Below are 26,696 nucleotides of genomic sequence, written 5' to 3' on the forward strand. Positions count from 1 at the left end.
AGGGCATAACTCCGACTTGCCACCCTGTAATCCATGCAAGTTTCCTGTGCTCAAATCAAATGGATCCCGACACTATCCGTCCAGCTAAGTAACATGTCATGACCACGCGTACACATTCAAATGATTGTTCTGTGATTGAATAAGTTGTATTGAAGGTAGGAAGCACCACTCCACCAAATCACTTCTGACATAAGTGCAACCAGAATTCAAAACCAGGAAACATTTATTATCAATTAACAAAATGAACTACCCTAAACTAACACTAAGCACTACTACAACTAACATAATCATAACTAACTGGAAATAAGTGAATGCTAATCTAAACTATCTACCGTAACCAGTCCTAAACATGCAACAACATATCTAAGACATCAACCCCCCTCCCACCCTTAAAGCACAACAGAAGACAAGACTAATACATCTTAGCTAAACATAAACTAACTACACAGTTACCCTACACAAATATATATATTTTTGGTATTTTATTTTTACATAACAACAAATACATCAACCCCCCCCACCCAAAGAAAAAGGAAACGTATCCCCAAATACTATAAGAGAATAAAAATCTAAAACTATGTTAAAATCTTACACTACCTATTCCTACACTACAACTATACTACCTAACATTTAAAAAAACGTACTTAGCACTAACTATTAATATGAAAAAACATTGGGGGAACAGAGAAAAGGGGGATGGGTCACTATTTTTCAGAGTCAAAGTGGAAGACCCAGGGCAGCCTTAAGGTCCTGCATGTGGGTGATGTGCTAAGCCATTTCCCGTTCAATTTGTGCCAGTCTAACGTTCATATCCCTCATGCAGCGACGGTCCCTCATGGTAAATGCAACTACTTGTGTCGGTGCTGTAGATGGCATTGTCCCTTGTCCGTGTGGCTGTGAGGGGGCACCAGATAGTGTGCTGGATCCAGACGTAGCAGCTTGTCTGTGTGGTGTCTCGGGGTGATGTACTAATCTCTGTCTATGTTGGGACCCACGCTTGTCGCCAGAAAGGCCCGGTATGGCCGGTTTGTCCCTCTGCATCCAGTGGAGTACAACTTTGGGCACAGACTTCCACCTCCCAGCTGCCCGGCCAGCTCGGTGCCTCCTTGCCATGCTGCGATAGCCCTTGGCCACCCTGCGTATATGCAGATATCGGTCTTTCCTGACCTGAAACACGTGGCCCTCCTCTGGCGACATGTTGTCTGTAAAATAAGATCAATGACAATATGTGAATCCTGATGACTATGTCAATGATCTCCATTTAACTCTGAAACACAAGGTCAGTGAAACATGGGAGCCTACACTCTAACGAAACATTGTTAAGTTCGAAAGTCACATGGACAATGCAATGTTGATTTAAGGATCATTACAACATGATGGTGACACAGACATAACAGTGCATGGCATGTGACATGTAGAGTCACAACACAATGAGACTGTCAGTGTCAAATGATGGTACTGTCACATACCTTGACTGAGGGGGACATGTATAAGGAATTGGAGGAGAGAGGCATTAGCCATCCGGGTGTAGCGCCTCGCTCCTCCAATTGTGTAACACAGGGCCGCATCATATGTACAATAATGTGGTGCAGTCCTGCGTGTCCCCCGGCGAAGGGTGTGAAGTTTATCAACCCAGCACCAACACAGGCACCCTTGCACAAGAGTGCAAGAGTTTCAGTGGGCGAGGGAGGATTTTTTATGTGTAGGAAGGTGTCCCTTCCTGCAAATGAACAATCCTGGAAAAGCCCTACTGCCACTTTCATTTGTGCTGCATCAAGCAGCACACATGGAAGCATCAAAATCACATTTTCCATTTTATTTGTACATGCACAGGAAGTGACACCTTCCTGCACAGAATCAAACTATGCATTCAGACTTTTTCTATGTGTGCTGCACACATGGAAAAACAACGTTAGGTGGCTGAACACCGACTTGTACATGAGGCGCAGTCACTCTCGCCACCACAACTTCACAATAGTTGACGTAGTGGTGGCGAGAGGGGCTTGTACTTTTGCCCCTGAGTCTACTAGGGGAATGACCCCAAGGAGACAGCTTGATAACACTATTGCAGTGCCAAAACATGGCAATTAGATACATAGGTCCATCTTTGCTAGGTGGTTGGGGAGCGTGCCATTGGTATCCTTGGCTTAAACCTACGCCGTGCAAATTCTGGAAAGCTGGAATGCAGCATACCTACAATAGTACTGTGCAGACCTGTGTCTGACCCCGCACAACTTGAAAAACACTACCTCCTTGTGCATAATCTGGCCCAATTGCACAGTCATCTCAGTCAAGGATGTACACTCATTTCATGTCTGGTCATACTAATCACAAACATCAATCACATGTCTCCTCTCCAGGTTGTACGCTCTGTAATCCAAATGCATGTGCTGTAGTGACAGAACCCATTGATATTTCTTGCACGGGTATCACTGACTGGGGATGTGCAAAGTTACATACGGAAGACATATGCATTGCTCCAGCTTCACTTACCGATTAGTTCACGCTTCACACTGCCACGAAACATCATCACATTGGAGGCAAGGTACATGTGATACACACCCATACTGCATAGTATTACGTACAGACATTCATCACATCTCACAATGACAGTATTTAATGGATGAACTCACCAGTGGCGTGTGGGTACCTGAAGGCGTCGATGTCCCTGTGTGTGATCAGTGGTCTGCCAGCTGTGAGACATGAAAAGAAACGCTTGTTGGTATAAGATGTAAATTCACATGTGTCCTATTCATCATCCGATTCATCAACATCAATGACAATGCTCTGTAACTGTACTGTTGCAGTTCAGGTTGCGTACATGATTGTGTCTACTTTGCCTGTTATTCCCACAAGACATGATAATGCAGAGTTTGGCCGACACAGGACAATCCTGCTTGCACATTTGCACACACTACTTGTGTGACACATTCCCATGGCCCCGTTTCTACCAACAACATCATGTTCTCCATGGTCTGTAGATAATAGCATTGCTGCAGATCGCACAAGGGTGTGTCACAACTATTGATGGTGTATGATGGAGATATCCTATTTTGAATGAACAATTTTCCCTATCTCATCAAACGTTACATAAAACCTAGGTACAAGGGCAGCGTACATAGGAGGCAGGGCCAAAGGTTAAGGTCAGGGAAAACCTGATCCTAACTTTGCAAAAAGAGGAGAAATGCATTATTTTTCATCCTTTTTGCTTTCATGTTTGCTGCCTTGTGTGGTACAGATGGAAAAAACAAAATGCCTTGGATTGTTAATGTACAGGAAGGTCACCCTTCCTGTATATGAACAATCTTTGCCCTGTACGCAGACACCCTTGCACTATGGTGGAAGGGTGCCTGGCTTGGCACTACACTGCTAAGTGTCACAGCAGTGCAGGGGGAAAGGCAAGCCTGCACCATATGCTTGTAAATATGGTGCAGCCTTGCGTTTCTGAAGTGGCAAAGTTAGGTGTGAAGGCATGATGGCTAACGCCTCACTCCACCACTTTCTTGAACATATACCCCATAGTGTTAGACAACATTTTTGATTGGTTATTAAAGTGTTCATTTAACAATTTTGAGGTTGTACTTACCACCTTGTAGGCCAATGAGGACTCCCAGGTGGTCCAACATGTCACCATCACGGCCCACGCATTCGTGTCATCGGTGCTTCCATTGTCTGACAGTCCTGTCCACACCAAAGACCTGCAGCATCTAACTTATCACATGCTCCCACCTCACCTTCTGCAGACGTATGGCATATCCCTGAATGATCCGACCTCCACTCTCAACCATCAGGGGCAAGTAGTACTTAACTAACCAGAGAAAGTCCCCCAATACCCCCTCTGACATCCTGCCCTCCCTGCCCACACCCACCATCTCCCTGAAAACACCTAAACCCACTCCTACAAAAATAAAGCCCAAATATATACCCCAACAACTATTAATAATGTAAATTACTCCTTGGACAAACACCTGACAAGATTTAGTACAAGACGCAAAACGCACTTAAGGACAAGTACACAAGACTTCACAGAGACACTGGGGACAGTTCACAGGACACAACAGCACTCTCAAAATCCAAAATCACCAGCACACAACTCCAAACACCTCCAACACTCTCCACAGTCACCGGCAGTGTCTTCAAAAGAGAAAGTGAAAGTGCAAAGTACTCCTACAGTACACAGGATGCATGCTTACATCACTTCCTGTGTGTTTGCGGCACGTTTTTTGACTATGCGGTGTTATTCAGCATGCAAATTGGCTTTAGTGGTAATATTCTGTGTTGTTACTTGTATTTAGCAATTATTTTCCATAGTGGTTATGATAAAATTATCGTGTTTGCGTTAAGGCAGCCAAAATTTCGATGCTAAGTGCAAGTTGTTCCTCAGATGAACAGGATTTGATGAAATTTCATCTCTGAGCCCAAAACACACCCTAAAATTCATATCTGACCCCAAAACACACCCTAAAATCCATCTTTGACCCCAAAGCACACCCTAAAATGCATATCTGATCCTAAAACACACCCTAAAATTAATCTTTGACCCCAAAAACACATACCCACCCTAAAACTAACAATTCACCATTACTAACCGCACAATGTTTAACTTTCACTTGTCAGATATATGAACTTATGCAGAGAATCAACATGCACACAAGGTTTTGGTGTAGTGATATTTTATTGCACAAACTATGCGTATGTGCATTTTCCAAAGAAAAGAAAAAAAGGCATGTCATATTTTGACGTGCTTATGTGACGAAATTATTCATAATTAATTCCCTCCGTGCGGTTGCTGCAGCAGAAGCTGTGGTGTGTGTGCAGCATCTGCCTCATCTTCCTGGTCATCCTCAGGATTGTCTGGTTCATCTGTCACTTTAAGCCAATGGTACATTTGTGCGGACACATATGTTGTGCAAAACGCAACATGCCAGGATTATTTTGCACACTAGTTCTTGTCTTTGCTGCAATCTGCAGCCTGATATGTCGAGGCACTGGAACCTTGGCTTAAGCACGCCAAATCTCCTTTCGACAATGGACTGTAATGTCTCTGTGCCTGTGTGTCTGTGGCTCTGAGGGGTGTCATCAGCCATGGAGAGAGTGCATATCCTTGATCACCTGAAACATATAATGGAGAGATGTGTCCATTAGTATTTGTGCCTGCTGTGTTTGCAGAGTTTCTATTTTGGGGTGTGTGATTTGTGCTACTTTGGAAATTCAGGTTTGTCATGTGTAGCTTCAGACAATTGACCAGCATCAATGCAAATTAAATTGCCTATACTTGACAGACTACACATCACCATGGTGGCATTGTATGGATCCTGTGTATTGCCTCCATGTTGTGACTGTCAGAATGTATGTTTAACTTGTAGATGACAGTTTGTTTACAGGCCCATTGCATATACTGACCCTCTCATATGCACATATTTAATGGGGTGCACCATTGGCACATGTGCCCCCTTAATTTTTTGACGAGTACTATTTTGGGACATCATCTATATGCCTCATTGTGCGTGATTGTGCTGAGGGTAGCTCTGAGAGAGATTCCTTGTCTGCTAAACGTTGAAGTCATTGTGGGATAATTACATCCACCTTGTCCCAAAGGTGGGTCAGTGTTTGAGTGACAGTGGCACAGCGACCTAGTGCAATGTACTCACTGGGACATGTGATGACAACATACATATGCATTGATGTCCTTGTGCATGAATTGACTTTGACTCTGCATGCATGCATGTTTGAGTAATACCCATCAATATTTCAGTGTGTGTTAGTGTGTGTCAGTTAACATTGGACACACATAGTGATTTCAGCTTTTGTGCATCATATTGCTGAACCTCATCAGGGTAGTCATATGCATGTTATACTTGGCTAAGGTAGAAGAGCCCTTCACCTAAGCCGCAAGGGTAGAGAGGTATTCCCGGGTGTGGATACGTCCTCCGAAATGAAATGCTATTCACCAGAGGTATCCCATCCTGTGTAATGAAAGCTTGGCACTGAACTCTCGTGGCGTGAACCGCTCAAATGCAGGGAAGGACGCAATTACGTTTTGTTAAATAACCCTCACACACTCTAGTGGTGTCATGCTTCATTGTCAAGTTCACCCTGACTCCTAAAGAACAGGGTGGGCTCAACCATATCTCAGGGTGCACTTAAGAGAGATAGGAAAGGGGGTCTGAAGATTACAAATCCTCCTCCGTCTCCAGGTATCCCTTTGATGACTGAGTCGCAGGGGATGTGAGAAAGAAAATGAACGGGTGTCGTCAGGAGATGATGGTCCTCATGCCAACATGTTTCACCCCTACTGGGTGACCCACATGGGTCCTAGGATTTCTTTATGGCGAAACGGGCTTACCTCCCTGGTTCTTCAGTGAGGGTGTTTCCCTATCTTGTTCTCAATTGAGGGCGCAGACAGCTGCACTCTCGTGAAAAGGTGGAAGGTATGCGTATCTCCCATCCAGTCCTGTAGTATTTTCTGTGTGCCCTATTCAGGTGGATTTAATGTGTCTCCAAGGACTGCAGTTGAGGGGGTAGCCTTGTGTTCAACTTTCCTCATCGGTCCTGACCCTCTATCACACCTACTTGGTTCCCATCTCTCCCAGCATTTGCAAATGTGTGATGGAGGGGCAGGACCTATGATTAAAGTTTGTCTACAAGGCTACCCCCACTAACCGAAGTCCCTTGCTTTCTTGTGTATGGAATGTTGTATTTCATTTGCTACATGTGCATTATCACATTTATGAGGTACATGATTGGGGACTTGAGGTGTGTAGTGTTTTCAGTTAGTACTTACCAACAAGCAGTCCATTTCCATATGTGCCATTCTCAAACCGCTGATTGATGATGGACTGTCGAAAGATGTAGGAGTCATGCACACTCCCTGGAAACTTAGCAACAACATTGGTGAACAAGCCCCGGTAGTCCTCAATTTCCTGCACGTTCATGGAGTGTGTGTGCTTCCTGTTCTGGTAGATGTGTGGAGTGTCCGCAAGAGGCACTAGCAGAACATGGGTGCAGTCAATTGCCCCAACACATGTGGGAACCCAACAATGGCATAGAGCCTTGCTTGGTGTCAAGTTGTTCTTGCGCAGTGTTGGGGAAGCGTAGGTGCTGTGGCGTTAGGCTTATAATGGTATCCAAGACAGTTGGAAGGAACCTTGAAGAGGATGACTGGGAGACTGCAGCTACTCTGGCAGTAGTTGGTTGGAAGGTACCAGAGGGTAACATGTGCAGCACTGCTAGTAGCCTTGTCTGTGGAGGGATGTTGGTGCTACGCTGCGATGGTGCCTGCAGCCTGGGGGCTATCTGGGTCAGTATGCGGAGGATGGAGCTCCTTTTAAGCCTGTAGTGAGCTATCACATCCTCTGGTGTGAGGTCTTTCAGGGTGGTGTGTTGTCAATAGACCTGCTGTCTTCTTTGGCGCTGCCTCTGTGGTGGTCCTGGAGGCGGTGGCGGTGGTTGTTGTGGTGGTCTTCTTGGGGCTCCGAGCTGCAAGAGTAGTACCTCCATGGCATCAGTAGGTTAGCAAATGAGGCTCTGGGGTAGTCTCCCTTATGTACTGGTTTTTTATCACGATTTTTAAGACCACCTTTTTTCTGGTCTTAAAATCCAGCCGCTATCGGGCCTTAGCAGCTTTTTTTTGGAAAGTATCGCCAGACCCAGAATCCTGTGTAAATATCGCAAAGTGGGGTTAGCGGCCGTTTTTGCACAGGAACGTCTACCTTGCATCTCATTTTCGTTAGCTATCCCTAACAGAAGTGATGATTGGAAAAACAGACGATTTCGCCAGCAAACTGTTGCTAACCGCGGTTAGCAGCAACTTGTAAATATGGCAATAAAAAAAAGCCACCATAACGTAAAATAATTGACTCTATGGCAGCGTTAACTCCTTGTACATATGCCCCTGAATGTTTACATGCTCAGTGTAAGCAAAGTGTCTGCAGACAAGCACAGCCCACTTGCAAAGTTTGAGAACCAGGCTACGGTGGTGAGAAATGGAGGGTGGGAGGAGGTGGGGAGGATTAAACAACATATACAGGGGTGGGGGGGCGGGGAAGCAACCGATATGGGAGAAGGGTGGGGTGAAGAGACAAGGACACCGCGGCCGGGTGAGAATACACAATAGGGATTGGGAGGAGGGTTAGGGTGACCAGACGTCCCGGTTTTCCCCGGAGGGTCCCAGTTTCTCGTGAAGGGTCCCGGTGTCCCGACACTTTCCTCCAAACTTAATAAATGTCCAGTTTTTTGGATAGTAGCTGGAATGAGCACAAAAATGTCCCGGTTTTTGAGTAGTGGCTGAGTACGCACTGGTGTTAAAAAGATGTGCGCATGCTCACTTCTTACTACTAGAGATGTTACGGCGTGACGTCACTCCAGAGGAGGTTGTTGTGGGAAGAGAAATCCTTTAAAGAGAGACATTTTCTCTCGAGATTGCCCATCCCTTTCTACAAAGCAGCAAGAATGTCATTATGCCAGCCATAGGGGCAACAGCGTGTCTGAACCGCCAGCATGACCCTGCTCACTGCAGTCAGAGGTCACTACCTGCACCAAGATCCAGCCAGCCACCAGTGTAAACTGTAGTCCTACTTATTTGTTTCAAACCTGTCCCGGTTTTTTGTTTTGGGAATCTGGTCACCCTAAGGAGGGTGGGGTGAAGCATTGACCATGCCATAGAAATTTTTCTCTTAATTTCACTTAAAGCATGATGCACAGTAGATCGTGCTGCTATGCAACATGTAAACAAGCATTTGCAATGCAATAGGCCTCGCATTTTCGAAACTTTGACCTATTGGTATTGTAAATGAAGATGCCTTTTATTATGGGAGCCTGGGGGGCAGCCGAGCACCGCGAGGTCTGCCGCCCGGGCAGATTGGGAGGGGGGAGGGGGGGGGGGGGGGGGAGTGGCCGAACGGCCATTTTGTAGAAATTGGGCTACATTTGGGGATAGCCCAAATGTAGCCCAAATACAGCTAAATAAGCCCAAGGGGTATATAGGGATTTTGCGCGCCCGCCCAGTCACCATTTTAGACTTGGTGACCTGGTGGCTGGGTGTGCGCAGTTTAAAATTGTTTCGTAGGGGTTATAGGCTGTTGTAGCGGGTGGTCGACTGCTGCTTATTCGGAGGCGGCCTCATTGATTTTCGCTATCTTTCAATGGTCAGCAGTACTGAGAAAACAGTAAGACTGTTTATTCGCTAGAGATGCACAGTACACACTGCAGATTTTATTGTGTTTTAAGTTTACCTCTGCATGATCCACCGGCCGGATGAGGGCCTTAAAGATGTTTATATGTAATTTTTGTATACTCTACCAGATAGCGGCCTGCCTCCGGGTTGTTGGCGTGACGCAGTGTACAGCATCTGTTTCATTTGTTAATAATAAATGTCTTACAACCAAAAAAAAAAAAAAAAATTGTTTCGTAGGGGTAGTGGTAGGCCTAGAGTAGATTACTTACGGAGAGCATGGCGGCTGGTGATTTTCGCGTCCTGGAGGCAATACGATTGCTGAGTGAGGCGGGTCGGTTGGATATGCTGGTACAGGATGCGAATTGGACGCGGCGCCCGGCGAGGCGCGCGTCCGCGGGGGTGGCGGCCGCCGTCGCGGCGTGTTCGCCCCCCGGGAGTCCGTCGAGGGGAACGGTGAGTTTTCGGGGCAGCGCGTATACCAGGAGCGCTGCCCCCGAGGGTGTGGCGGAGGTGAGCGCGGCGGGGAGGGTGGGCGGGAGGGGGCGGGGACGAGCGACGAGACGGGGGCAGACGTCGGGGGCCTCCCTCGCGAGGCCACGATCTTACGCGGGCCGCTCCTCCAGCAAGGGAGCGGCCGCTGCCAAGGCAACGGCGGGGACGCTCCTGGGAGGGGCGGGAGGGCCCGTATAGCGGTAGGCGGAGTGCGCAGGGGCGGTCGGAGCAGCTGGTGGAGGAGGTGGGGCTGACGGAGGTGTCCGATGAGGACTTATTGCAGGCGGTCGGGGCAGGGGGCGATATAGAGTGGCACCACGCGGCGACGCGGATGGGGGCCGGAGGGGAGGGGATACGGGGGCCAGGTGCAGGGGCAGGCGATTTGGAGCACAGCCTGACAAGAGAGGCGAGGACGGGGCAGGCGGCAGTTGGGGGCTGCGCGACGGGGAGGGGTGAGATGCTCAGCGGGGGGGGGGGATGGCACAGGGGCGGGAAGCGCCCGTGGACGTGTGGGGGAGGGGTGGGGGGGGCGTAGCGCAGGCGGTCAGGGGCAGGACGCACGGGGCGGGAGCGGGGCGAGACCGGGCGGCGGCAGGAAGGGCTGGACGGCAGTTACTGGGGGGGGAGCAGCGGGGGGGAATCCCCCGTGCTTTTTGAATCGGAGGGTAGTGAGAGGGACTGGGACGGCCTGGACATATTTGAGTCCTGGGCGGTGGGGTTGGGGGAGGAGACGGGGGCTGGGGACGGGGGCGTCACGGAGGGGGGGCCGGAGAGTACGGAGAGGGGGGGGCGGAGGGGAGCGCGGCGGGACTGGGGGCGAGCGGAGGCGGAGGGGGGGAACGGGGACTGGGACTGGAGTGATGGTGAAGACGGAGTAGGGGGGAAGGGGACGGGGTGGAGTTGAGCGCGGTGGGGCAGGCATGGGTCGCGGGGAAGTTGGGGGTAGGTAAGCGAGGATGGGATGGCAGGAAGATAACAGGTAGGCCCAGCACACCAGACCATGCCTTTTCTTTGCAGGTAGTGGAGCGCCAGCGGGAGCATCGCGGGGTGCCGGACTTGGCAAGGCTGGGAGCGGCCTGGCGACGCCAAGGAGAAGGGAGGGTGGAGCCTGGGGCGGCGTACCCAGTACCAGCGAGGGATCTCGGCGCGGCTGGCACAAGTAGGCCCGAGACGGGCTCGCCAGCCCCAACACCCACGGGGTCACAGCGCCCCAGGGGGCAGCGACGGAGGAGCACCGCCAGGAATGTTGTTTGTTTTCCTAAGCAGCAGGTGGCAGGTCCAGCGGGGAGCGCTGGGGGTGCAGGACAGGAGGAATTAGATTATGATGAGGAGAGTATGGAGGAAGGGGAGTTGCGTGAGGTGGGGGACAGTAGGGACGGGGGGCCGAGTAATGTTGTGGATAGTTTCTTACAGGTGTCACGACGCCAGGCGCGGCCCACGGGTCGGACATCGCGGTGGGAAAGCATCTCGGCCCCCAGGACTGGACGCCGGGAAGAGCGGCGGACGGAGGACTTGGCGCCAGGTAATGAACATTTGCTCGGGCGCGCAAGGATGGTGTCAAGAGGAGTGGGGGGGGGAGGAGGGGGGGACGGGGGCAGACTGCGCAAGGGCACTTACGTAGTAGATGTGGCGGTGGGCACGGAGGGCACAGGCCAGGACACGGGGGCGACCAAGACAGGGGTGACGGAAGACAAAGGGTCAACAAAGGAGGGGGACAATAAGTTGGAGAGCAAGGAGTTGAAGATTAAAAGGTTGCCATATATGGGGGTGACCAAGCCATTGGGGGCGCACCTGATGTTGGCAACGAAGGAAAGAATTTGGAAGGGGTAATACGTGGAGATGCTTAAATTATTGCATAGGGAGGTCAGGGCAAAGGAGGGATCTAAGGAGGAAGAGTTCGAGCTGGCCAAGAGGCCTAAAGTGCCCTTAACGATAGAGAACTGGACAGCGGCGTTTCTCATATATGCCAGCGTGTACTGTGAAAAGTTCCCGGAGAGGTCAGTGGCCATGTTTAAATACATGGATGTAATCCGAAAGGCGGAGATTACAGGGGGTGGATATGCCTGGGCTCAGTATGATGAGGAATTCCGGGCTCGCATGGCATGGGATGCAGAGGCAAAGTGGGGTGAGCTGGATACGGACTTGTGGCAGCATACTATGGGGCTGGCTGGGTCAGGGAAGACTATTTTTACGGCCAGCGGGCTACCGCTCGTATACCAGCCCTTTCGAGGGGGTCCCACCCGGGGGGGGTGGGGGGAGCCAGCAAGGGGACAACAGGGGAGAAGGGGGCCTGCTGGGATTATAACAAGGGGCTCTGCACCAGGGAATACTGTAAGTTCCGGCACGAATGCTCAGGGTGCGGCAAGCGGCATGCGCTGGTCAAGTGTAGGGGCGCCCAGGGACAAGCGCACAGCGGTCAGCAGTGGCAGTACGGAGGGGCTCAGGGGCCAGCGCACGGCAGTCAGCAGTGGCAGTACGGAGCCCTTAAGGCTGGGACACAGCAGCAGGCGCAGCAAGGGGGAGGGGGGCGGGGGGCTAAGGGGCCTGGGCCAAAGGGCTCGTACGCCGGTTAAGGTGGAGAGATTGGAAGGGGCTCTCGGGGGTTATCCGGACAGGGAGGCGGCGGAGCAGCTGCGAGTGGGGTTCCGGGAGGGGTTCAGATTGGGGTATGAGGGTCCGAGGGTCCGGAGATGGGCGGACAATTTGAAATCGGCACGGGAGCACCCGCAGGAGGTGCAGGCGAAATTGGACAAAGAGGTGCAGGAGGGCCGTTTGGCGGGCCCCTTTACGGGGTGGCCGTTGCCAGATTTGATGGTGTCACCCATTGGAGTAGTGCCCAAAAAGGAAGCGGGTCAGTTTCGCCTTATACAACACTTGTCATGGCCAGAAGGTGGGTCGGTCAATGACTTCATCGCGGAGGGTGCGGCCACCGTGTCTTACTCCTCTGTTGACGTGGCTATGTCACTGGTGGTGGCAGCGGGCGCAGCAGCACGGATGGCAAAGTGTGACATAAAGTCAGCTTTCCGGTTGCTGCCAGTTCATCCAGATGACTGGGATCTGCTGGGCATACAATTCGGCGGTCACTGGTATGTGGACAAAGCATTGCCGATGGGCTGCTCCATGTCTTGCGCACTTTTTGAACGCTTCAGCACGTTCCTACAATGGTTGTTTACGGAACGGACGGGTCACCAAGGAGTGACACATTACTTGGATGACTTTCTTTTTGTCGGCACCTCAGACTCCGCGGACTGCCAGAAGGCTCTGGACAGTTTCCATGAGATCATGGGGGACATGTGTGCCGCTGGCCCCAGAGAAAACGCAGGGGCCCAGTACGGTACTGGTTTTCCTAGGTATCGAACTGGACTCCGTCCTGATGGAGGCGCGCCTCCCGGCGGATAAAAAGCTAAACATGTTGGAATTGCTGACCGGGGTGTTGGCACGCCACAAGGTGACGGTTAGAGACATCCAGGTGTTGCTGGGGCACCTCAATTTAGCTTGTAGAGTGGTCAGAGTAGGGCGGACGTTCTGTAGGCGACTGGGGAGAGCATTGGAGGGACAGAGACCACCACATCACCATGTGCGTCTGTCGGCCGGAGTAAGGGAGGATTTACGGATGTGGCAATTTTTCTTGCACCAGTTTAACGGAGTGCCGCTGATGAGAGAGGTGGACATGGTGTGGGACGTGCAGATTTTCTCGGACGCAGCGGGGAGCAAGGGGTTTGGACTGTACTGGCAGGGGAGGTGGTGTGCAGAGCCCTGGCCGGTGGAATGGTTGGAGGGAGGCAGGAGCATTGCGTTTTTGGAATTTTTCCCCTTAGTGGTGGCGGTCACACTGTGGGGGGTATTATTGGCCCACAAGAAGGTTACTTTCAGGATCGACAACATGGCAGTGGTGCAGGTGGTGAACAGGCAGTCGGCGCGGGACGCGCAGGTGCTCAAGCTGTTGAGAGTCTTTTTGCTGGAGTGCTTGCGACATGATGTTGCGTTTCGCGCGGTGCATGTACCTGGGGTGGACAATGACATTGCGGATGCCTTGTCTCGTTCACAGTGGGGGAGATTCCGTGGGCTCGCCAAGGAAGCGGACGTGAACCCGACCAGGATGCCGCACCAACTATGGGAAGTAGGCAATACAGGATGTTACAATTGGTTCTAGGTTCATTGGCGCAATCTACGAGGCTGGCATACCGGGCGGCGTGGGATGAATTTATCCGTTCGGGGGCGCGGTGGCGAGCGGCCGAGGCAGAGAGGCGGGAGGATGTTGTGCAGTTCATATTGGATCTGGTGGAGACAGGGCGGACGAAGGTGACGATAGGGGGCAAGTTGGCGGGGGTCGCGTTCGTCGGGAAGTTGTTGTGGGGATATGCGCCTTCCGCGGGGGAGCTGGGGACCCGGATTTTGGAAGGCTGGGCAAGGGAATGCGGGAGATGGGCCCGAGTGAGGAGGCCACTATCTTGGGAGTTGTTAGATAGGGTGCTGGGGGTCCTGCCCGAGGTGTGCTGGAATATTGGGGAGGCAGCGCTATTCTCCACACTCATGTCTTGGATGTTTTTTGGGGCCTTTCGGGTGTCGGAAGGCAGGGCGCTCTCCGGCGGTTTGTCCTGTTCGTTGGGGGCGACGGTGGAAAGCGTGTTCGGAAGGTTTGGGGGAACTGGTTTTTTCCCATCAGCAGGGGCGGGGCGTTAAAGCTTCACAACTGCTGGCAGTGCTGAGGAAAGCGCTCCGGAGATTGGGGATTGAGGAAAAGGGATTTGGTACGCATTCCTTCCGCATTGGGGCAGCGTCGGAGGCGCATGCGAGGGGTTGGGACAGTGGGGACATCATGAAGTTGGGTAGGTGGTCGTCGAATTGCTACCGGCGGTATGTGCGCAGCGCAACAGGGGGCGGTTTGTTAAAAAAAAAAAAAAAAAAGTTGTTTTTTAGGGTGGATTTGGCTGGTTTCTCATTCTTGTTTTCTTTTCAGGTTCAGTGATGGGACCCCTCGCCAGAGAAATGTCAATTTGGATCGTGGGGCACTCGTTCGTGAGGAGGGCGCAAATTCAGGCGCAGGAGAGCTATTTTGGGGAGCAGTTGGGTTTTAACAATGCAGTGTTTTCAGTTGGATGGCGGGGCAGGGGTGGTATGCGATGGAGAGAATTGGTGCCGGTGTTGAACGGTATTATGAGAGCAGGTCGGTGTCCAGACGTGTTGGTGCTCCACTTGGGGGAGAACGACATGGTCAGGGAGACGGGTTTGGCGCTGATGCGGGCGATGAAGAAGGATTTGGTGCTGATTAAGGAACGTTGGGCGGGTTGTTCCATTGTGTGGACGGAGTTTGTTCCGCGGAGGAGTTGGAGGGGGGCGATTAACCCAGGGGCGGTGGACAAGGCAAGGCGAAAGCTTAATACGGAGATGGTGAGGTTCTGCAGGCATGTGGGGATTGGACGCATGGGGCATCGGGACATTCGCTATGACGCACGGGAAATGTTCAGAGACGATAGGGTTCATTTGTCCCGGATGGGGATGGACCTTTACCTTTTGGAATTGAGGGAGGTGTTGGCATGATTGTTGGGAGTTGCCAGGCGTTAAGTTACGCGGGTTCGCGGCGCGCGGGAGGTGGGGGGGCAGGAAAAGGGGACGAAGAGGCGTAAGAGCCGACACTTCCCCCCTTTTCCTGGGTGGCGGGGTGGTTTGACAGTTGGCCGGGATTGGCTAGAGTTTGTTGTTATAGGTTTGGTAATTTGGGTACAGGGACAGGTAAAGGGGATCCAGGTTGGATAAGTTTAGATTAAAGGTTGGATAGTTACAGTTGCACAGAAGGCAGGTAGGGGTTACGGTCAGGGGAGTTTGGGAGTTAGGAAAGGCTACATGGTGTAGGATTGGGTTATATGTTGGTTATGGAATGTTATGTTGTATTTTGGGGGAGGAGGGAAATGATGTGGGATCGTAGGGGTGGGGGGAAGACTCAAGGGGTCAGGAGGTTATTGTATAGCGAGGTATTAGTTTTGTAAGGCAGTGGCCAAGGAGTTTATTGTGATATGCACCTGTTTCAATAAAGCGGCCTTTTTCACACACAATAAAGTGGTCTGGTTGTCGGCTTGCCCCCCTACTCCCCCCTTAATCTCCCAATTGCAGGTTTTTTAAACCCATAAAAAGCATTGCCGTTTACAATGCCAAAATCTCAAACTCTCGCAATTGCGAGACCTATTGCATTGGAAATCTGAAACAGAGAGCGCGGTGTCCCTGAAGTGGGTGCTGCACTCAGCATTAGTGTTAGCAAAAAAAATTAAAACAAGCGCAGTGCCCCTGAAGTGGGCGGCCCTCTGAGCATTACAGCAGCACAGATTTTCCTTTCAGTGTGCAATCGCGCCCTGTGGATCCTTTGGTTTTCAAATATACGTTTATTGGATGGTCTCTAGTTAGAGCGAGGAAGCCTCTTTGAATATTACACAGTAAAAAGTGAATGCAGCTTACTCGGTGAAAGTCTTTCGAGACACATTGGTCCAGATGTTTTGACAGATGGATCTTTCGCTTATATTTACGTCATTGGTCGGCGAGTCTACTTCTGCCGCCGCATCAACACTAGCGTGCACACCACTGGCATAACGAAACTTGAGGGGGGCCCCCCTGCAAGGTATGAGGAGGGGCCCCCTCTGGACTAAATCAGGAGCTCGCGGGCCATAGTACCCTGCCAAGGGGTCTCCTGGACCATGCCCCCTCACACCGCAGGGGCTGCAGCGATCTGTGTTACGCCACTGGTGCACACACAAACAGTGGAGTATGCAAAATAATTGTACCCCATGATGGAAACTAAGAAAGAACAAAGGCCAGCGTGCCTGGCTAATGTTCTGCCAATGCAAATAAACGGCCATCTTTGAATGGTAAACTAAAAAAGCCAGGGTGATGTGACTATAACACTTTGAGATAAACATCTGCATAGCAGAGGTGCCTAACAGCAAGATCGGAGAAAAGAGACACAAAGTAACTCAGCGTTGAACTAAAAACTACTGTTTGACGGGTAAAATAGATTAATTATCATGTAAGAAATAATCATTCAAATTAACTTCAAAACAGTACTACAGTATTTCCTTTCTTTACATTTTTTCTTTTGTTAATATGGCACGAAAGAATCGTTGGTGCACTCAAATGATCGTTGTCTATGCAACCACATACTATACATTGAAATTCCATTGCATGATTTAAACACCCCCGCGGCCTGGAGGAGGTAATGATTAAAGAAAATAGTGCTCACCGAGTTATAAAGCAGACTGTGTAACACCACAAGTAAAAGGTCCAGTCATTATGGGAGGTTACAAATGCAGACAAGGCGGTACCAAGGAGGGACTACTAAGCCTTCTCACAACGATTTTGCAAGGACAGTAACCAGAGACAATTGGAAAGAGGGGCGGGAAATGGGCGGGGCTTCTATACCATACCTCAATGCAGCATGGCTCACAGAGCAGCTCCTACGCTGCCAGGCTCGAACTAAAAAACAGCATGGGGGGTTTTGGGGTGGAGCAACATGAGGGAGGAGGGTGGGAGAGACATCAGGGGGCTGGGGGTGTTGGGTGAAGTCCCAGGGAGGAGGAGGTGGTGAAACAATAGGTGGTTACAAACATTTAAATAAACAGTGCAGGTTGGGGAGTCAACAGCATGAGGGAGGAGCAGGTGGGAAAGACATTGGAGAGTGGGAGGGAGGTCTGGTGAACCCACGGGGAGAGGAGGAGGAGGCGGGAGTGAAGGAGAGCAGCAGCATGTAAGCACTCTCTTAAAAGTGCATGCCAAAAGTAAACAAGCATTTACAATGTAATAGGTCTCCCATTACTGAAAGTTTGAGCTATTGGGGTTGCTAATAATAATGCAATGCCAATAGCTCAAACTTTCAGTAATGTGAGATCTATTGCATTGCAAATGCTTTTCTTCATTATTTAACATTAAAATAGGCAGGTAGACTGCAGTCATACCATCTCAAACACTGTCTTGGATTCACCAAGTGTCTGGTGCGCGGAGCCGCCCATTCCTAACTGACCTCAGAGACGGCTGATAATACAAAGTGATAGTCAGCCTAATGAGCGCCACGCTGGGAGGGGAGATCACACGTCAGAGTAGTTTGTAGCTGCTTGGGGGCAAACCATGCCTGATTTCCGTTAAGAGCTGAGAAACCTACTGCAAGTCTAACGTTCGGATTCTGGCACCATACTAAAGACGGGCGCTCAGCAGGAGACCGCAGTCTCCTGTGAAATGCAGCTGCCCGAGGCCCCCGCAGGGGGCCACTAAAGAGGGCAGCCCTCTAATGCCCCCCTCCCAGCCTTGTGCGGCGCGCAAGGTGGCGTCACTTCCGGTGCGCGAGGGCTGGGGGAGGTCTATTTAGGCCTCCCCCACCATCCGGACGTCCTCTTTCACGTGCCGGACACGTGCAATAGTGCAATAATAATAATAACATTAGGAGCAGCAGGGTAGTTTATGTGTGCATTGTCGACCATGAAGCCAAGTATGCATTGCGGGTCCCTGCTCACACTCAAGTGGGCCACGATCACACAAAGCATAGGATGAGAGTGCGGTGTCAGCCATATATGGCGATTTATGAGAAAATGCCAGAGGTAGCGACTATGACATCACAGACTTGATTGCACTTTGCGGGCGGGGCGTGTGCCTTGGCAGTAACCGGACAGGGTGCCCTGGGTGGGGCAAAACAGTATATCAGTTTGGGATTGATTATTGGTGCGTTAAACCAATTTGTACAGCCAGGGGCCATAAAGTGGGAAGGCCACTGGAGGGCAGACTTCTCACTTTGGCTGCACATGAATGAACAATGTCTTCATTCACTAATACCAATAATGGGCGTTGCTCCATGCTTTTCTTTCATAGAACTATTTCTGCTAATTTTAATCAGTGGTTTTGGACGTCACCATGTTTCAAATCCAACACGATTGCATTGATGATCTGATGACTCGCATTTAAGGGGATGGTCATGGTTCTTTGCGTGGCTAATTAATGTTTTCGGTACACAAAGACACCCGTTGCTTAAGGCCGCATGCTCCTATTGCTTTAGCCTTGGTTTGGTCATACCATAATGGGGGGCAGTCACTCACGTATAACGCGTAGGTTGGTTATGTTAGATAGACTTTTCTCATACCTGAGCTCACCGGGAGCCCCCGATAGCGGAAAATTCGGAGGAGAACTGGACAGACCACTGCCTCCAGTGGGCCGGCTGTCCACCGGTTCAGGTCACCGAGGGCATTGCTTCACTGTTCCCGAGCTAGCATTGCCAATAAAGTAGTATTACGAGTTGTTCTACAGGGAAGGCAAGTCTCTATTAAGCACGAAGCCAACCTCATCTGCGATGGCTTAAAGCCAAGTAATTATTAATGTTATACACACATCCCAACTGGTATTCAATCCAACCTAGTTGGGGTGTTAACGTACAAAGGGGAGGATGATTGTTCTTGCAGGTCTCGTCGACTAATGATTTTGGGACCGCGTTTGCGCACTGTTTTACGCAAGCTCAATGGTAATCCTTGTGCTTCTGGTGGAGCATGCTCCCACAAGACAAGGGTTCAAATTCTGCCATTGTTCTCAAGGTATCCCATAAGCTGAATGTTCATGCACTGGCCCTAGCATGCATTTCACATGTTCTCCTCGGAAGAAGTTGACTTGTTATACGCTTGTGAATAGGCACGGCGTCAATTGATTAAGTTTGAACATTGTTATCGAGCACCACGTGTTGGACCGGTTTTTATGTAGGTACTGTTGTACAGGTCTGTATAGTACAGGGAGTCAATGTTATTATTATTGCACTTTATTGGGGAGCACGATGCGCATGACCTGTTCATTTTACGTACTTGTTTGGCAAGATTGCATGGTGCTAACTAGTGTCATTTCTCACGCGCGGGGTGGAGTAAGTGCTGAGATTTAAGTCCCCAGAGCTCGGTACAAACTTCGGCTTGTCCCGTTGGCATCGGGGGGGGCGCTGTGGGGGCCGTGCGCTGGAGCAATCAGTTTTGTTTTATTACATTGAGTGAAGACTTCACTGCTTGGCCGACAAGGTCCTTGTGCCACCAGGGGTTATGCAACATGTGTACGTCGCTCAAGGCGCCCCTAAGCCCGGTAATGCACACAATGGCAGCCCTAAACCTTGGTGGTCTCAAAGTTCCTCGTTGGTCTAATGGGGTTTATTACGGATATCGATATGTCACCCTCATCTTCTTGTTGATTTTGCTCGCAATAAAGTGTCCGTCTTCGTCCTTCAATGTCACCCATAGTTCATCCTTTGTCCCAACAGGGACAAAAGTTACGGACAGGCTCTGTTTTGCAAAGAACAGTTATATGGTACCCGCATGGGCTTCGTTCACAGTTCAGCAAGGTTAATTTTGTCTCCTACCCGGAGATGGTGCACCGTATTCCGTTTCCAAAGAGATCCCGCTTTCCGCTGTCGGCACCTGGCCCATGTGCAGGTGACCTGTCTGGCTGTTGCGGAAGCTGAGTAGTGTAATGGTCCCATTTGCGGTAGAGCTTGCTATTCATCGAAGGGAGACATTTAATGTATGTTCAACGTTAGGGTGACAGTCCCACCAGTTCAGAACGGAAGCATTTTCAACATGCTACGCAGGGAAGCCAAGTATTGTGGCTTCAGTTATCTTATACAACTAACAAGCATTGTTCAAGCCAAGGGTACTGGCGTGTTATGGTACTGTGGTTTTGTAGTATATATCCGGAGTCAAGGTCAGAAGCTGCAAAATAACAGCCTGCCTTTCCCACCGGTTACCAGCCCATTGGTGGGAAAGTCTAATGTTACACGTACTCAGGAAACTTCAACGCAAAAAGAGGTACTGCTAAATACTGAGACTGCATTGTGCAATTGACTACGATGGCCCTCATGGGGAACACCTGCGGGCACCATATAGAATCAGGTACCATGCACACTGGGCGGGCATCCCCCTGCAGCTGAGGGCCAGTATCGGGTAGCTTCTGTTAAGACATATTAACCCGCGCTTTACCAGGGCGGCAGGAGGGTGGTGGTAGTTGTCGGCTAACAGTGTGCTGCGGCACAGTTAAGTTTGGTGAACACTGCGTTAGTGCCAAATGGCGACAGGGTATTACCGACCATATTGGCGTCCCAAAATTCAGGAAAGGGCGAGTATTTGCACATAACTTCCCCCTGGGTCCACAGACTTGTCTGCCCCCCTGGGTTATCCTTCTGAGGGCTAGAACCAGACAATAGAAGGGGCATCTTTTGGGACGGGGTCCCGAACTCATTGATAGTCAAGTGCTGGGGTAGATGTACCATGAAAGGCATGGTCACTACTTGGGTTGCCCCCAAGTTCTGGGGTCAAACTGGGTTGGAGCATTAAGTCTTCAGTCCTTGGGTAGCATCAAGCACTCCTTCAATCGAAGGAAGGGCAGTTAGCGATAGATACGTATCAGCGAGTGGGTAACATACACTGGCTTGTCACTGGCTTCGTGCCCCGGGGGCATGCGCGCTTTACAAATACACAGAACTGCAACAAGAAGGGTGCCAAGGGGCAAAAAACCAGTAAAGAGGTGTGTCTCTAGCATCCGAGCTGGGTGGAGCCAGTCCCATCTAGAGGTACACCCGGGGGAATATGGTGTGCTCCTTTAGGTTCCCATGACCGAGGCAGTGTGTGACATCTACCACATCAAGTGTTAGGCACTAGATTACAGACAGTGCGCCCTGTATCAAATCAGACAGATTCTCTGAGAGGGTATGCCTAGGGGGCTTCACCAGAGGGAGCGGAGCGTTCGATAGTCCCATAAGGAATAAGGGATGCAGGGCACGTGCTGGAGGGCAGCCGTGCTCATTGTCTCATACGCCTGTTTGGACATTCCTGTGCGCATGGATTTAGCAAGTAAAGGGACTGTGCCAGGGTTAAGCATATCCCCCTTCGCCCGTATAGCCTAAGCTAGCAAGCAAGCAGGGGTAGGAACGGTCTTCCAACCTGTGAGCTGCTGTCCCAGAGATGGGAGACACATGTGTCCAGCCACACACGGTGCTAGAGGGCGGGTGTCTGAAACTGTCCCGCCCAGAGTGGGACGGGGCTGAGTCATGTGACGCAGTGGAACTTTGCCGCGTACGTTGAATAGTGCTTGGCACAACATCACAGTATTTGGGCGTTATGTTTCTCCAGACACTAGCTGATCCAAGATAATGTCTAGGGCTATTGGGTTATAGATAGGGCATCGATAACCAGTAGGGATGTTCTCGTTCATCTAGATTTGCAGGAGGCTCTAGACAGGAGAGTTAGCGGGCTAGACTATAGCTATTTTGGTGGGGGGCTCTGGCGGTGACGGTGGCCGCCTCCAGAGCTGGGGCGGAGTTACAGGGCGATCTGGAAGCAAATGGGTACAGAAGGGTACCCCTGCATGGCACCAAAGGGGTTGCCAGAGCCAAAGACCAGGAGCTTCATGGGAGGTTCCTGGAAAACCATGTCGGCGCCCCGTTAGTCCTTCGGGCGGTTGTGGGCCTGAACAACCTGGGGCTTGCCTTGCTACGCTCTGCCCTGAAAGGGGTGTGAGTAATAAGGGACCATGCGCCACGTGATCCGGGAAGAGGATCACCAGAAGAGGCAGCACAGACGGGGTTCGCCCCAGTGCCTGCCCTTGGATCGCCCGTAAGATAACCCACCATATAACATAACGGTGTATGTAATAAACCTGCAGCAGTTTTTTCCCAAACAAAAAAAGTGTGGTGTGTTTATTTATTGGCATGCATGCTATGTGTGGGGGGTGGGTAGTGTTGCTCATGGTGGTGCTATGCAGCTGCCCGAGGCCCCCGCAGGGGGCCACTAAAGAGGGCAGCCCTCTAGTGCCACTGGGGTTCCCCACACCCCCCTTATGGTCGGGGACCCTGGGAGGAGTCCCCCCCCCCAGCCTTGTGCGGCGCGCAAGGTGGCGTCACTTCCGGTTCGCGAGGACTGGGGGAGGTTTATTTAGGCCTCCCCCACCATCCGGACGTCCTCTTTCGCGCGCCAGTCATGCCTACTGCTTACCCGGCGTGGTTGTGGCAGGCAGGAGGCATAGAATGTTGTAATGTTGTCCTTTTTCATTGCAGGCGGAGTTACAGGGCGATCTGGAAGCAAATGGGTACAGAAGGGTACCCCTGCACGGCACCATAGGGGGTGCCAGAGCCAAAGACCAGGAGCTTCATGAGAGGTTCCTGGAAAACCGTGTTGATCGCCCCGTTAGTCCTTCGTGCGGTGTTGGCCTGAACAACCGGGGGCTTGCCTTGCTATGCTCCGCCCTGAAAGGGGCGTGAGTAATAAGGGAGCATGCGTCACGTGATCTGGGAAGAGGATCACCAGAAGGGGCAGCACAGATGGGGTTCGCCCCAGTGCTGCTTGGCTCATCAGGCGGGCAGGCGGCCCAGAAGGTTGCCTTCCCTTGGATCGCCCGTAAGATAACCCACCATATTACATAACGGTGTATGTAATAAACCTGCAGCAGTTTTTTCCCAAACAAAAAAATGTGTGGTGTGTTTATTTATTGGCATGCATGCTATGTGTGGGGGGGGGGGGGTAGTGTTGCCCATGGTGGTGCTATGGCATTGCCCGTCGCTCTCTCCCGCAGCCTGTATTCGGAATAATTAGGAAACGCCTTCGAGGTCTATTATGGCGTCCGAAGGACTCAGAGCATTAACTGGGAAGTATGCTTGCGAGAAGTCCATTAAAGAGACGGCAGGCAGCAGATTCACGTTAGTTAAGGGAGTTTAGACAGCAATTCAGGAAGAACAATTAAAAAACACTCAATGCAGCTATGATTCTTTCCCCAGTCTGAGTAACAGAAGATCCACAAACACAGCAATGAAAAGAAGATAATAACTGAGATCGTTTGGAAGAGGTTAGGGTCATTGCCCGTACACAACCATACTGACCCACGAGGCACGTTAGGCAGACAGCCTCAAGATCCGAACTTCCACTGTAAACCAGCAGGAGACACAGTCTACACACCTGACAGCGGAACAGGTTAAGCTGGAAGGTTCTACCCTCTCCCTTAACAAAGCACCCTTTTGAAGGAAATGCTCTGTACGAAAATCTTGGATTACAACTGCAGGATGACGTCTGCACAAATAGCCAAGAAGTACTTGGTGTATGCTACACAGATGCACCGTCACATAGCTTAAGAGTGGCTGGAAGAGGGTGAGTTTAACATTCACCACTTAATATTTTCACTTCTGCTCGTATTGCTTTTTTCAATTTGAAGGCAATGTTTGGATGCAAAGACATTCATCAGCTTCTCCCTTCATGCCCGTGTCAAAATTCAAATTTATTTATTCAACTGTTCGGTCTTTTAAAAACCACTACAGCAAAGCAACATGTTTTACAGCTTAAAACATCCTAATAAAAATCAGTTATAGAAAGTTGAAACAATTGATACTTTTTCTACATTCAATGTATATTGAGTAAAATGTCAATTATCCATAACAAAAGCAATGTATAAGACTATGATTCTGTGACAGCTCGTTTTCTTCACAAGTTTTTGTAGTGTCCGGTAATTTTAAGACTCTGTTTGGATTTCCACTGGAATTTGACCTTGTTCCTTTAAATACAGATTAAAAAATGTTACCCCCCCCCCCTGCAAACTAAGGGATTGAGGTCTAACCTAGCCAGGTGATTACTGCTTCTCTGCTTGTTCGAATGTTCTTGTTATTAAATATTTATTTTAATAATAACTTTCTTTTTTTTATTAACTTTGGGCATGCACATAAAATATGTTGGAGAGATTCCTACTTATAATCACACAACCTGCTGTCTCGGTTATGCTTTTGGTCTTTCCAGGAAGGAATGAGATCCTTTGTTTCCCACATACCAAGGAGTCATTTCATAAATTGATGTTTTAAAGCTGCTGAAAAATGAGCTGATAAAGATTCCTGACACTTCCTTGTACCATATGAGCTGATCACCGCCCAGGCGTGTAGTAGAATGTTCTCGTCTGTTGAATGTGACAGGAGTTTTGTTATTAAATTGATTGCTTTGTTGAAGGCCTTTTTCCCGATGCTGGAATTCTAAATGTCTTGAGAGCATAGATCCTCTCTGACCTGGGTTAGATAGCAGCCCTAGGATCCTTGAGTTTTATTCTCTTTTTGCATATCTATTTCTTTTCAGCACAGATTTTCAATGGAACCAGTTTCAGATGCTCATAGCCTCCTACATAGTTTAAGGAATGTGCCTTTGCTCCGGAATATCTGATTGGACAACCTAAACTCAAGTCGAACTTGAGACAGTGATGCAGATTGCTGTATGTGGAAGATGTTTTTGTAAACTTTTGTTTGGATGTTGTTCAAAGCTGGAATTTCGCGACCCCTCATTGTTTCTGTTCCACGGGTCACGGTTGGCAGTAGCTGTGCGAGAATAACATATAGTAGACATAAGTGGGATGGACAGCTTAATTTCTTTTTTAGTAGTTTGAAGCCATAGATGAGATTTTGGGCTTTGGCCCGCATTGCCGTGAGCTGTGATTTATAACTTCACCCCCATGTCACACCCGACCCAGCGCGCTTTGTCTTCTTTCTGACCCCGAGTCAGAGCTTCTTCAAAGCATTTCTGTGTACACACCTGAGTTCTTCGTAAACTGGAGTAAACAAAAAAAGGGCGGCTCGTGCACAAGAAAGTGTCCTACAAGCAAGGCAAGCAGCTGTGAATAAGGTTTGGCTTGGCCATATCTAAGCAGATAAGCCATTCCTTGCCAGGCAGCGAGGGTTTTAAGAGGGAGAGAGAGAAGCACTAGAAGGGCTGTGCTGGGAGGGCACCAGGGGAGCACAATTCCTGGCACTGGCCACTTCTCAAGCTGATGGCAACCTCGCCACTGCAGCACAAGTAAGGTCATCGCAAACTGCGCTGTTAAACTCACAAACATCACCGCCTTTCTTGCATAAATACGCATCTCTACAATTATGTTGGTCATGATTAAGTGGGCAGATACAAAAAATATGGTCCCTGTAACGTAATGCCACTGCTACTCAGGTTCACGTAATGCTAAGCATGAGCAAATGACAGAGTCCATTTGCCTGACCCTAATATGACCGCCAATTACGACACTCAACTTTTTTGCACCTGCACTAGCTGCTCCTTTCTATGTAGAAATTTACAGTCCAGTATAGCAGGCGTAGAGGAAGGACTAAGCTCGCCTTAGTCTGTTCTTTAGAAAGAAATTTGTGACTTGCAAGCCGAACTGAACTTAAGTTATGAGATTGCGGCTCAGCATGTGCCATTTAAAAAAAATATATACCAGCGACGTGGAAAACAAGCATTTTTAACTTAAAACACCACTTTGTGCTTTCACTTCAAAGTTACCTGGAATTACGATTCAACTGTGGCTCCAACGAGGCTGCAGCTCTTGTAAAATGGCAGTAGGGATAGGCCAGGAGCAACAGGCACAAGGGGGAGTGGGAGATAAGACTTCAACAAGCCAATCCCCTTCAAAAGAAAGTCAAAAACAGAATGAATATCCTACCAAAAAGAAGCCCAACTGACGGTGGATATGAAAAGTGCAAAAAGGCTAAATATATTAAATCAGTGGAGCAGGAGGCACGGCATGGGTGGCAGCACTACCACAACTCTGGCATTAAGATGAGTTGGGATGGAGGAATCCTAAATTTACATGTAAGCAGCTATGGCGCCGAAGCTGAACACAGGCAAACAGTAACAGACCAGGAAACCAAGAAAAAACAGTCCCCCAAAGAACACAAAGAACACAAAGAACCATTGCGGAATGAGACAGTACTTAGTCCCTGCTGTGTGGGTGGAACAGAAGGGGAAAAGGAGGGACAAAGAGGCAGAACTGACCACTAGCAAACAAATATTTTTAAGAGACACTGCAACAACCAAAATCAAAAGCAGGCGGGTAGTTTTAAGCCCACACGAGAAGTTACAACAGGTCTCAAATGCTCGACCTAAAAAGGAGTGCCTACGGTCAGTGGCAATACACTGGCCATAGGAAGCAGTAGTTGGTCCATGCTCCATAGCATGGAGGAAGACTCAGAAGCCCATAAGGAAGTCTGAGTCCAGGAGGAGCCGAAATCAATAGGAAGACTGGAATG

The 26,696-nt window shown here is 49.9% G+C and overlaps 1 long non-coding RNA gene across 1 annotated transcript; it reads right to left on the bottom strand.

Moving 5' to 3' along the window:
* Window positions 1–207: 207 nt before the first annotated feature.
* LOC146783452 (uncharacterized) lies at window positions 208–26,496 on the bottom strand. Its single transcript, XR_014970431.1, has 3 exons — window positions 25,951–26,496; window positions 2,634–2,693; window positions 208–1,202 (listed from the first exon to the last, which is right to left on the bottom strand). It is a non-coding gene; the product is annotated as an uncharacterized LOC146783452 (long non-coding RNA).
* Between the last annotated feature and the right edge of the window lie 200 nt (window positions 26,497–26,696).

This window comes from Triturus cristatus, chromosome 11 (genome assembly GCF_964204655.1).
Source record: "Triturus cristatus chromosome 11, aTriCri1.1, whole genome shotgun sequence".
In the NCBI taxonomy this organism is placed as follows: domain Eukaryota; kingdom Metazoa; phylum Chordata; class Amphibia; order Caudata; family Salamandridae; genus Triturus; species Triturus cristatus.